Source organism: Cherax quadricarinatus, chromosome 16 (genome assembly GCF_038502225.1).
Source record: "Cherax quadricarinatus isolate ZL_2023a chromosome 16, ASM3850222v1, whole genome shotgun sequence".
NCBI classification, from domain to species: domain Eukaryota; kingdom Metazoa; phylum Arthropoda; class Malacostraca; order Decapoda; family Parastacidae; genus Cherax; species Cherax quadricarinatus.
Window position 1 is genome coordinate 24,025,517 of NC_091307.1, and position 14,161 is coordinate 24,039,677.

The window sequence follows — 14,161 nt, forward strand, 5'->3', positions numbered from 1 at the left end:
TATAACTGTAAGGGAGAACACTCCTCTTATAACTGTAAGGGAGAACACTCCTCTTATAACTGTAAGGGAGAACATTCCTCTTATAACTGTAAGGGAGAACACTCTTCTTGTAACTGTAAGGGAGAACACTCCTCTTATAACTGTAAGGGAGAACACTTCTGTTATAACTGTAAGGGGGAACACTCCTCTTATAACTCTAATGGAGAACACTCTTCTTGTAACTGTAAGGGAGAACACTCTTTTTTTAACTGTAAGGGAGAACACTCCTCTTATAACTGTAAGGGAGAACAATTTTCTTGTAACTGTAAGGGAGAACACTCCTCTTTTAACTGTAAGGGAGAACACTCTTCTTGTAAATGTAAGGAAGAACACTCCTCTTTTAACTGTAAGGGAGAACACTCCTCTTATAACTGTAAGGGCGAACACTCTTCTTGTAAATGTAAGGAAGAACACTCCTCTTTTAACTGTAAGGGAGAACACTCCTCTTATAACTGTAAGGGAGAACAATTTTCTTGTAACTGTAAGGAAGAACACTCCTCTTTTATCTGTAAGGGAGAACACTCCTCTTTTAACTGTAAGGGAGAACACTCCTCTTTTAACTGTAAGGGAGAACACTCCTCTTATAACTGAAAGGGAGAACACTCCTCTTATAACTGTAAGGGAGAACACTCCTCTTTTAACTGTAAGGGAGAACACTCCTCTTATAACTGAATGGGAGAACACTCCTCTTATAACTGAAAGGGAGAACACTCCTCTTATAACTGTATGGTAGAACACTCCTCTTATAACTGTAAGGGAGAACACTTCTTTTATAACTGTAAGGGAGAACACTCCTTTTATAACTGTAAGGGAAAACACTTCTGTTATAGCTGTAAGGGAGAACACTCTTATAACTGTAAGGGAGAACATTCTTCTTGTAACTGTAAGGGAGAGCACTCTTCTTTTAACTGTAAGGGAGAACACTCCTCTTATAACTGTAAGGGAGTACACTCCTCTAATAACTGTAAGGGGGAACACTCCTCTAATAACTGCAAGGGAGAACACTCCTCTTTTAACTGTAAGGGAGAACACTCCTCTTATAACTGTAAGGTAAAACACTCCTCTTATAACTGTAAGGGAGAATACTTCTGTTATAACTGTAAGGGAGAACACTCCTCTTATAACTGTAAAGGAGAACACCCCTCTTATAACTGTAAGGGAGAACACTCCTCTTATAACTGTAAGGGAGAACACTTCTGTTATAACTGTAAGGGAGAACACTCCTCTTATAACTGTAAGGGAGAACACCCTTCTTGTAACTGTAAGGGAGAACACTCTTCTTGTAACTGTAAGGGAGAACACTCCTCTTATAACTGTAAAGGAGAACACCCCTCTTATAACTGTAATGGAGAACACTCCTCTTATAACCGTAAGGGAGAACACTCCTCTTATAACTGTAAGGGAGAACACTCCTCTTATAACTGTAAGGGAGAACACTTCTCTTATAACTGTAAGGGAGAACACTCCTCTTATAACTGTAAAGGAGAACACTCCTCTTATAACTGTAAGGGAGAACACTCCTCTTATAACTGTAAGGGAGAACACTCCTCTTATAACTGTAAGGGAGAACACTTCTCTTATAACTGTAAGGGAGAACACTCCTCTTATAACTGTAAAGGAGAACACTCCTCTTATAACTGTAAGGGAGAACACTCCTCTTATAACTGTAAGGGAGAACACTTCTGTTATAACTGTAAGGGAGAACACTCCTCTTATAACTGTAAGGGAGAACACTCCCTTATAACTGTAAGGGAGAACACTCCTCTTATAACTGTAAAGGAGAACACTCCTCTTATAACTGTAAGGGAGAACACTCCTCTTATAACTGTAAGGGAGAACACTCCTCTTATAACTGTAAGGGAGAACACTTCTCTTATAACTGTAAGGGAGAACACTCCTCTTATAACTGTAAAGGAGAACACTCCTCTTATAACTGTAAGGGAGAACACTCCTCTTATAACTGTAAGGGAGAACACTTCTGTTATAACTGTAAGGGAGAACACTCCTCTTATAACTGTAAGGGAGAACACTCCCTTATAACTGTAAGGGAGAACACTCCTCTTATAACTGTAAAGGAGAACACTCCTCTTATAACTGTAAGGGAGAACACTCCTCTTATAACTGTAAGGGAGAACACTTCTGTTATAACTGTAAGGGAGAACACTCCTCTTGTAACTGTAAGGGAGAACACTACTGTTATAACTGTAAGGGAGAACACTCCTCTTATAACTGTAAGGGAGAACACTATTGTTATAACTGTAAGGGAGAATACTCCTTTTATAACTGTAAGGGAGAACAACCTTCTTGTAACTGTAAGGGAGAACACTCCTCTTATAACTGTAAGGGAGAACACCCCCTCTTATAACTGTAAAGGAGAACACCCCCTCTTATAACTGTAAGGGAGAACACTTCTCTTATAACTGTAAGGGAGAACGCTCCTCTTATAACTGTAAGGGAGAACACCCCCTCTTATAACTGTAAAGGAGAACACCCCCTCTTATAACTGTAAGGGAGAACACTCCTCTTATAACTGTAAGGGAGAACACTCCTCTTATAACTGTAAGGGAGAACACTCCTCTTATAACTGTAAGGGAGAACACTCCTCTTATAACTGTAAGGGAGAACACTCCTCTTATAACTGTAAGAGAGAACACTCCTCTTATAACTGTAAGGGAGAACACTCTTCTTATAACTGTAAGGGAGAACACTCCTCTTATAACTGTAAGGGAGAACACTCCTCTTATAACTGTAAGGGAGAACACTCCTCTTATAACTGTAAGAGAGAACACTCCTCTTATAACTGTAAGGGAGAACACTCTTCTTATAACTGTAAGGGAGAACACTCCTCTTATAACTGTAAGGGAGAACACTCTTCTTATAACTGTAAGAGAGAACACTCCTCTTATAACTGTAAGGGAGAACACTCCTCTTATAACTGTAAGGGAGAACACTCCCACTTTCAAGGGCGAGGTCTCATACTCTTTCTGGAAAGAATAGAAATTTCACTGTCCACCTTACTGAGAGACAACCTTATTTTGTCAAGCAGCAGTGACAAGCAGCAGTGACAAGCAGCAGTGACCAGCAGCAGTGACTAGCAGCAGTGACAAGCAGCAGTGACTAGCAGCAGTGACTAGCAGCAGTGACAAGCAGCAGTGACAAGCAGCAGTGACCAGCAGCAGTGACCAGCAGCAATGACAAGCAGCAGTGACTAGCAGCAGTGACCAGCAGCAGTGACCAGCAGCAATGACTAGCAGCAGTGACAAGCAGCAGTGACTAGCAGCAGTGACCAGCAGCAGTGACCAGCAGCAGTGACAAGCAGCAGTGACAAGCAGCAGTGACCAGCAGCAGTGACCAGCAGCAGTGACAAGCAGCAGTGACCAGCAGCAGTGACCAGCAGCAGTGACCAGCAGCAATGACAAGCAGCAGTGACCAGCAGCGCTGACCAGCAGTGACCAGCACTAAAATAATTACCATAACCACAAAGAGAGACACAGGAAGGCACAGAGAGACAAAGACACCTGGGAGACATCTTGGAGAGACAGAGAGAGACCTGTCTCCATAAACACACAATCAACTATCTCTCAGGGGATGCTGAGGCAACGGGCTGACTCCCTAACCAGCCAAATAATTAACTTGAACAAATCGTGGCAGATCTGACATTATAATCACTCTTGGACACCATTAGAGGTTGACGCAACTCCGAGGAGACAACTGGGCTCCCGCTACTACAGTGTGAGAGATAGTGTACTACAGTGGGAGTGTGTACTACAGTGTATGTACTACAGTGTGTGTGTGTACTACAGTGGGAGTGTGTACTACAGTGTATGTACTACAGTGTGTGTGTGTACTACAGTGTGAGTGTGTATTACAGTGTGTGTACTACAGTGTGAGTGTGTACTACAGTGTGAGTGAGTACTACAGTGTGAGTGTGTACTACAGTGTGAGTGTGTACTACAGTGTGAGTGTGTACTACAGTGTGTGTACTACAGTGTGTGTACTACAGTGTGAGTGTGTACTACAGTGTGTGTACTACAGTGTGAGTGTGTACTACAGTGTGTGTACTACAGTGTGAGTGTGTACTACAGTGTGAGTACTACAGCGTGAGAGATAGTGTACTACAGTGTGAGAGATAGTGTACTACAGTGTGAGTGTGTACTACAGTGTGAGTGTGTACTACAGTGTGAGTGTGTACTACAGTGTGTGTACTACAGTGTGAGTGTGTACTACAGTGTGAGTACTACAGCGTGAGAGATACTGTACTACAGTGTGAGAGATAGTGTACTACAGTGTGAGTGTGTACTACAGTGTGAGTGTGTACTACAGTGTGAGTGTGTACTACAGTGTGTGTACTACAGTGTGTGTACTACAGTGTGAGTGTGTACTACAGTGTGTGTACTACAGTGTGAGTGTGTACTACAGTGTGTGTACTACAGTGTGAGTGTGTACTACAGTGTGAGTGCTACAGCGTGAGAGATAGTGTACTACAGTGTGAGTGTGTACTACAGTGTGTGTACTACAGTGTGAGTGTGTACTACAGTGTGAGTGTGTACTACAGTGTGAGTGTGTACTACAGTGTGTGTACTACAGTGTGTGTACTACAGTGTGAGTGTGTACTACAGTGTGTGTACTACAGTGTGAGTGTGTACTACAGTGTGTGTACTACAGTGTGAGTGTGTACTACAGTGTGAGTACTACAGCGTGAGAGATAGTGTACTACAGTGTGAGTGTGTACTACAGTGTGTGTACTACAGTGTGAGAGTGTACTACAGTGTGAGTACTACAGCGTGAGAGATAGTGTACTACAGTGTGAGTGTGTACTACAGTGTGTGTACTACAGTGTGAGACATAGTGTACTACAGTGTGAGTGTGTACTACAGTGTGTGTACTACAGTGTGAGAGATAGTGTACTACAGTGTGAGTGTGTACTACAGTGTGTGAACTACAGTGTGAGTGTGTACTACAGTGTGAGTGTGTACTACAGTGTGAGAGATAGTGTACTACAGTGTGAGTGTGTACTACAGTGTGTGTACTACAGTGTGAGAGATAGTGTACTAGAGTGTGAGTGTGTACTACAGTGTGAGAGATAGTGTACTACAGTGTGAGTACTACAGTGTGAGAGATAGTGTACTACAGTGTGAGTGTGTACTACAGTGTGTGTACTACAGTGTGAGTGTGTACTACAGTGTGTGTACTACAGTGTGAGTGTGTACTATAGTGTGAGAGATACTGTACTACAGTGTGAGCGTGTACTACAGTGTGAGTGTGTACTACAGTGTGAGTGTGTACTACAGTGTGAGTGTGTACTACAGTGTGAGCGTGTACTACAGTGTGAGAGTGTACTACAGTGTGAAAGTGTACTACAGTGTGAGCGTGTACTACAGTGTGAGTGTGTACTACAGTGTGAGAGTGTACTACAGTGTGAGAGTGTACTACAGTGTGAGAGTGTACTACAGTGTGTGTACTACAGTGTGAGTGTGTACTACAGTGTGTGTACTACAGTGTGAGTGTGTACTACAGTGTGAGTGTGTACTACAGTGTGAGAGATAGTGTACTACAGTGTGAGTGTGTACTACAGTGTGTGTACTACAGTGTGAGAGATAGTGTACTAGAGTGTGAGTGTGTACTACAGTGTGAGAGATAGTGTACTACAGTGTGAGTACTACAGTGTGAGAGATAGTGTACTACAGTGTGAGTGTGTACTACAGTGTGTGTACTACAGTGTGAGTGTGTACTACAGTGTGTGTACTACAGTGTGAGTGTGTACTATAGTGTGAGAGATACTGTACTACAGTGTGAGCGTGTACTACAGTGTGAGTGTGTACTACAGTGTGAGTGTGTACTACAGTGTGAGTGTGTACTACAGTGTGAGCGTGTACTACAGTGTGAGAGTGTACTACAGTGTGAAAGTGTACTACAGTGTGAGCGTGTACTACAGTGTGAGTGTGTACTACAGTGTGAGAGTGTACTACAGTGTGAGAGTGTACTACAGTGTGAGAGTGTACTACAGTGTGAGTGTGTACTACAGTGTGAGTGTGTACTACAGCGTGAGAGTGTACTACAGTGTTACAGTGTACTACAGTGTGAGAGATAGTGTACTACAGTGTAAGTGTGTACTACAGTGTGAGTGTGTACTACAGTGTGAGAGTGTACTACAGTGTGAGAGTGTACTACAGTGTGAGTGTGTACTACAGTGTGAGAGTGTACTACAGTGTGAGAGTGTACTACAGTGTGATTGTGTACTACAGTGTGAGTGTGTACTACAGTGTGAGTGTGTACTACAGTGTGAGAGTGTACTACAGTGTGAGAGAGTACTACAGTGTGAGAGTGTACTACAGTGTGATTGTGTACTACAGTGTGATTGTGTACTACAGTGTTAGTGTGTACTACAGTGTGAGTGTGTACTACAGTGTGAGTGTGTACTACAGTGTGATTGTGTACTACAGTGTGAGTGTGTACTACAGTGTGAGAGTGTACTACAGTGTGAGAGTGTACTACAGTGTGATTTTGTACTACAGTGTGATTGTGTACTACAGTGTGAGAGTGTACTACAGTGTGAGTGTGTACTACAGTGTGAGTGTGTACTACAGTGTGAGAGTGTACTACAGTGTGAGAGTGTACTACAGTGTGATTGTGTACTACAGTGTGAGAGTGTACTACAGTGTGAGTGTGTACTACAGTGTGAGAGTGTACTACAGTGTTGTAGTGTACTACAGTGTGAGAGTGTACTACAGTGTGAGTGTGTACTACAGTGTTATAGTGTACTACAGTGTGAGTGTGTACTACAGTGTGAGTGTGTACTACAGTGTGAGTGTGTACTACAGTGTTATAGTGTACTACAGTGTGAGTGTGTACTACAGTGTGAGTGTGTACTACAGTGTGAGTGTGTACTACAGTGTGAGAGTGTACTACAGTGTGAGTGTTTACTAGAGTATGAGAGTGTACTACAGTGTGAGAGTGTACTACAGTGTGAGAGTGTACTACAGTGTGAGAGTGTACTACAGTGTGAAAGTGTACTACAGTGTGAGAGTGTACTACAGTGTGAGAGTGTACTACAGTGTGAGAGTGTACTACAGTGTGAGAGTGTACTACAGTGTGAGAGTGTACTACAGTGTGAGTGTGTACTACAGTGTGAGAGTGTACTACAGTGTGAGTGTGTACTACATTGTGAGAGATACTGTACTACAGTGTGAGAGATAGTGTACTACAGTGTGAGTGTGTACTACAGTGTGAGTGTGTACTACAGTGTGAGAGATAGTGTACTACAGTGTGAGTGTGTACTACAGTGTGAGAGATAGTGTACTACAGTGTGAGTGTGTACTACAGTGTGAGAGATACTGTACTACAGTGTGAGAGATAGTGTACTACAGTGTGAGTGTGTACTACAGTGTGAGTGTGTACTACAGTGTGAGTGTGTACTACAGTGTGAGTGTGTACTAAAGTGTGAGTGTGTACTACAGTGTGAGTGTGTACTACAGTGTGAGTGTGTACTACAGTGTGAGAGTGTACTACAGTGTGAGTGTGTACTACAGTGTGAGTGTGTACTACAGTGTGAGTGTGTACTACTGTGTGAGTGTGTACTACAGTTTGAGAGTGTACTACAGTGTGAGAGTGTACTACAGTGTGAGTGTGTACTACAGTGTGAGAGTGTACTACAGTGTGAGTGTGTACTACAGTGTGAGAGATACTGTACTACAGTGTGAGAGATAGTGTACTACAGTGTGAGAGATAGTGGACTACAGTGTGAGAGATAGTGGACTACAGTGTGAGAGATAGTGTACTACAGTGTGAGTGTGTACTACAGTGTGAGTGTGTACTACAGTGTGAGAGTGTACTACAGTGTGAGAGTGTACTACAGTGTGAGTGTGTACTACAGTGTGAGAGATAGTGTACTACAGTGTGAGAGATAGTGTACTACAGTGTGAGAGATAGTGGACTACAGTGTGAGAGATAGTGTACTACAGTGTGAGAGTGTACTACAGTGTGAGAGATAGTGGACTACAGTGTGAGAGATAGTGGACTACAGTGTGAGAGTGTACTACAGTGTGAGTGTGTACTACAGTGTGAGTGTGTACTACAGTGTGAGAGTGTACTACAGTGTGAGAGTGTACTACAGTGTGAGAGTGTACTACAGTGTGAGAGTGTTCTACAGTGTGAGAGTGTACTACAGTGTGAGAGTGTACTACAGTGTGAGTGTGTACTACAGTGTAAGAGTGTTCTACACTGTGAGAGTGTACTACAGTGTGAGTGTGTACTACAGTGTGAGTGTGTACTACAGTGTGAGAGTGTTCTACAGTGTGAGAGTGTACTACAGTGTGAGTGTGTACTACAGTGTGAGAGTGTACTACAGTGTGAGAGTGTTCTACAGTGTGAGAGTGTACTACAGTGTGAGAGTGTACTACAGTGTGAGAATGTTCTACAGTGTGAGAGTGTACTACAGTGTGAGTGTGTACTACAGTGTGAGAGTGTTCTACAGTGTGAGAGTGTTCTACAGTGTGAGAGTGTACTACAGTGTGAGTGTGTACTACAGTGTGAGAGTGTTCTACAGTGTGAGAGTGTACTACAGTGTGAGAGTGTACTACAGTGTGAGAGTGTACTACAGTGTGAGTGTGTACTACAGTGTGAGAGTGTACTACAGTGTGAGAGTGTACTACAGTGTGAGAGTGTACTACAGTGTGAGAGTGTACTACAGTGTGAGAGTGTACTACAGTGTGAGAGTGTACTACAGTGTGAGTGTGTACTACAGTGTGAGTGTGTACTACAGTGTGAGTGTGTACTACGGTGTGAGAGTGTACTACAGTGTGAGAGTGTACTACAGTGTGAGAGTGTACTACAGTGTTATAGTGTACTACAGTATGAGTGTGTACTACGGTGTGAGAGTGTACTACAGTGTGAGAGTGTACTACAGTGTGAGGGTGTACTACAGTGTGAGAGTGTACTACAGTGTGAGTGTGTACTACAGTGTGAGTGTGTACTACAGTGTGAGAGTGTACTACAGTGTGAGTGTGTACTACAGTGTGAGTGTGTACTACTGTGTGAGTGTGTACTACAGTGTGAGTGTGTACTACAGTGTGAGTGTGTACTACAGTGTGAGAGTGTACTACAGTGTGAGAGTGTACTACAGTGTGAGAGTGTAGTACAGTGTGAGAGTGTACTACAGTGTGAGAGTGTACTACAGTGTGAGAGTGTACTACAGTGTGAGTGTGTACTACAGTGTGAGAGTGTACTACAGTGTGAGAGTGTACTACAGTGTGAGAGTGTACTACAGTGTGAGAGTGTACTACAGTGTGAGAGTGTACTACAGTGTGAGAGTGTACTACAGTGTGAGAGTGTACTACAGTGTGAGTGTGTACTACAGTGTGAGAGTGTACTACAGTGTGAGAGTGTACTACAGTGTGAGAGTGTACTACAGTGTGAGAGTGTACTACAGTGTGAGAGTGTACTACAGTGTGAGTGTGTACTACAGTGTGAGAGTGTACTACAGTGTGAGTGTGTACTACAGTGTGAGAGTGTACTACAGTGTGAGAGTGTACTACAGAGTGAGAGTGTACTACAGTGTGAGTGTGTACTACAGTGTGAGAGTGTACTACAGTGTGAGAGTGTACTACAGTGTGAGTGTGTACTACAGTGTGAGTGTGTACTACAGTGTGAGAGTGTACTACAGTGAGAGTGTGTACTACAGTGTGAGTGTGTACTACAGTGTGAGTGTGTACTACAGTGTGAGAGTGTACTACAGTGTGAGTGTGTACTACAGTGTGAGAGTGTACTACAGTGTGAATTTGTACTACAGTGTGAGAGTGTACTACAGTGAGAGTGTGTACTACAGTGTGAGTGTGTACTACAGTGTTATAGTGTACTACAGTGTGAATGTGTACTACAGTGTGAGAGTGTACTACAGTGTGAGTGTGTACTACAGTGTGAATGTGTACTACAGTGTGAGAGTGTACTACAGTGTGAGTGTGTACTACAGTGTGAGTGTGTACTACAGTGTGAGTGTGTACTACAGTGTGAGAGTGTACTACAGTGTGAGTGTGTACTACAGTGTGAATGTGTACTACAGTGTGAGAGTGTACTACAGTGTGAGTGTGTACTACAGTGTGAGTGTGTACTACAGTGTGAGTGTGTACTACAGTGTGAGAGTGTACTACAGTGTGAGTGTGTACTACAGTGTGAGAGTGTACTACAGTGTGAGTGTGTACTACAGTGTTATAGTGTACTACAGTGTGAGAGTGCACTACAGTGTGAGAGTGTACTACAGTGTGAGAGTGTACTACAGTGTGAGTGTGTACTACAGTGTGAGTGTGTACTACAGTGTGAGTGTGTACTAGAGTGTGAGAGTGTGCTACAGTGTGAGAGTGTACTACAGTGTGAGAGTGTACTACAGTGTTATAGTGTACTACAGTGTGAGAGTGTACTACAGTGTGAGAGTGTACTACAGTGTTATAGTGTACTACAGTGTGAGAGTGTACTACAGTGTGAGAGTGTACTACAGTGTTATAGTGTACTACAGTGTGAGAGTGTACTACAGTGTGAGAGTGTACTACAGTGTGAGTGTGTACTACAGTGTGAGAGTGTACTACAGTGTGAGTGTGTACTACAGTGTGAGTGTGTACTACAGTGTTATAGTGTACTACAGTGTGAGAGTGTACTACAGTGTGAGAGTGTACTACAGTGTGAGAGTGTACTACAGTGTGAGTGTGTACTACAGTGTGAGTGTGTACTACAGTGTGAGTGTGTACTACAGTGTGAGAGTGTACTACAGTGTGAGAGTGTACTACAGTGTGAGAGTGTACTACAGTGTGAGAGTGTACTACAGTGTGAGTGTGTACTACAGTGTGAGAGTGTACTACAGTGTGAGTGTGTACTACAGTGTGAGTGTGTACTACAGTGTGAGAGTGTACTACAGTGTGAGAGTGTACTACAGTGTGAGAGTGTACTACAGTGTGAGAGTGTCCTACAGTGTTATAGTGTACTACAGTGTGAGAGTGTACTAAAGTGTGAGAGTGTACTACAGTGTGAGAGTGTACTACAGTGTGAGTGTGTACTACAGTGTGAGTGTGTACTACAGTGTGAGAGTGTACTACAGTGTTATAGTGTACTACAGTGTGAGAGTGTACTACAGTGTGAGAGTGTACTACAGTGTTATAGTGTACAACAGTGTGAGAGTGTACTACAGTGTGAGTGTGTACTACAGTGTGAGTGTGTACTACAGTGTGAGAGTGTACTACAGTGTTATAGTGTACTACAGTGTGAGAGTGTACTACAGTGTGAGAGTGTACTACAGTGTGAGTGTGTACTACAGTGTGAGTGTGTACTACAGTGTGAGTGTGTACTACAGTGTGAGAGTGTACTACAGTGTGAGAGTGTACTACAGTGTTATAGTGTACTACAGTGTGAGTGTGTACTACAGTGTTATAGTGTACTACAGTGTGAGAGTGTACTACAGTGTTATAGTGTACTACAGTGTGAGAGTGTACTACAGTGTGAGAGTGTACTACAGTGTGAGTGTGTACTACAGTGTGAGTGTGTACTACAGTGTGAGAGTGTACTACAGTGTGAGAGTGTACTACAGTGTGAGAGTGTACTACAGTGTGAGAGTGTACTTCAGTGTGAGAGTGTACTACAGTGTGAGAGTGTACTACAGTGTGAGAGTGTACTACAGTGTGAGAGTGTACTACAGTGTTATAGTGTACTACAGTGTGAGTGTGTACTACAGTGTGAGAGTGTACTACAGTGTTATAGTGTACTACAGTGTGAGAGTGTACTACAGTGTGAGAGTGTACTACAGTGTGAGTGTGTACTACAGTGTGAGTGTGTACTACAGTGTGAGAGTGTACTACAGTGTGAGAGTGTACTACAGTGTGAGTGTGTACTACAGTGTGAGTGTGTACTACAGTGTGAGAGTGTACTACAGTGTGAGAGTGTACTACAGTGTTATAGTGTACTACAGTGTGAGTGTGTACTACAGTGTGAGAGTGTACTACAGTGTGTGTACTACAGTGTGAGAGTGTACTACAGTGTGAGTGTGTACTACAGTGTGAGAGTGTACTACAGTGTGAGTGTGTACTACAGTGTGAGAGTGTACTACAGTGTGAGTGTGTACTACAGTGTGAGTGTGTACTACAGTGTGAGTGTGTACTACAGTGTGAGTGTGTACTACAGTGTGAGAGTGTACTACAGTGTTATAGTGTACTACAGTGTTATAGTGTACTACAATGTGAGAGTGTACTACAGTGTGAGAGTGTACTACAGTGTGAGAGTGCACTACAGTGTGAGAGTGTACTACAGTGTGAGTGTGTACTACAGTGTGAGAGTGTACTACAGTGTGAGAGTTTACTACAGTGTTATAGTGTACTACAGTGTGAGTGTGTACTACAGTGTGAGAGTGTACTACAGTGTGAGTGTGTACTACAGTGTGAGAGTGTACTACAGTGTTGTAGTGTACTACAGTGTGAGAGTGTACTACAGTGTGAGTGTGTACTACAGTGTTATAGTGTACTACAGTGAGAGTGTGTACTACAGTGTGAGTGTGTACTACAGTGTTATAGTGTACTACAGTGTGAGTGTGTACTACAGTGTGAGTGTGTACTACAGTGTGAGTGTGTACTACAGTGTGAGAGTGTACTACAGTGTGAGTGTTTACTACAGTATGAGAGTGTACTACAGTGTGAGAGTGTACTACAGTGTGAGAGTGTACTACAGTGTGAGAGTGTACTACAGTGTGAGAGTGTACTACAGTGTGAAAGTGTACTACAGTGTGAGAGTGTACTACAGTGTGAGAGTGTACTACAGTGTGAGAGTGTACTACAGTGTGAGAGTGTACTACAGTGTGAGAGTGTACTACAATGTGACTGTGTACTACAGTGTGAGAGTGTACTACAGTGTGAGTGTGTACTACAGTGTGAGAGTGTACTACAGTGTGAGAGTGTACTACAGTGTGAGAGTGTACTACAGTGTGAGAGTGTACTACAGTGTGAGAGTGTACTACAGTGTGAGAGTGTACTACAGTGTGAGAGTGTACTACAGTGTGAGTGTGTACTACAGTGTGAGAGTGTACTACAGTGTGAGAGTGTACTACAGTGTGAGAGTGTACTACAGTGTGAGAGTGTACTACAGTGTGAGAGTGTACTACAGTGTGAGTGTGTACTACAGTGTGAGTGTGTACTACAGTGTGAGAGTGTACTACAGTGTGAGTGTGTACTACAGTGTGAGTGTGTACTACAGTGTGAGTGTGTACTACAGTGTGAGAGTGTACTACAGTGTGAGTGTGTACTACAGTGTGAGTGTGTACTACAGTGTGAGTGTGTACTACAGTGTGAGTGTGTACTACAGTGTGAGAGTGTACTACAGTGTGAGTGTGTACTACAGTGTGAGTGTGTACTACAGTGTGAGAGTGTACTACAGTGTGAGAGTGTACTACATTGTGAGTGTGTACTACAGTGTGAGAGTGTACTACAGTGTGAGAGTGTACTACAGTGTGAGTGTGTACTACAGTGTGAGAGTGTACTACAGTGTGAGTGTACTACAGTGTGAGTGTGTACTACAGTGTGAGAGTGTACTACAGTGTGAGAGTGTACTACAGTGTGAGTGTGTACTACAGTGTGAGAGTGTACTACAGTGTGAGTGTGTACTACAGTGTGAGAGTGTACTACAGTGTGAGAGTTTACTACAGTGTTATAGTGTACTACAGTGTGAGTGTGTACTACAGTGTGAGAGTGTACTACAGTGTGAGTGTGTACTACAGTGTGAGAGTGTACTACAGTGTTGTAGTGTACTACAGTGTGAGAGTGTACTACAGTGTGAGTGTGTACTACAGTGTTATAGTGTACTACAGTGTGAGTGTGTACTACAGTGTGAGTGTGTACTACAGTGTTATAGTGTACTACAGTGTGAGTGTGTACTACAGTGTGAGTGTGTACTACAGTGTGAGTGTGTACTACAGTGTGAGAGTGTACTACAGTGTGAGTGTTTACTAGAGTATGAGAGTGTACTACAGTGTGAGAGTGTACTACAGTGTGAGAGTGTACTACAGTGTGAGAGTGTACTACAGTGTGAAAGTGTACTACAGTGTGAGAGTGTACTACAGTGTGAGAGTGTACTACAGTGTGAGAGTGTACTACAGTGT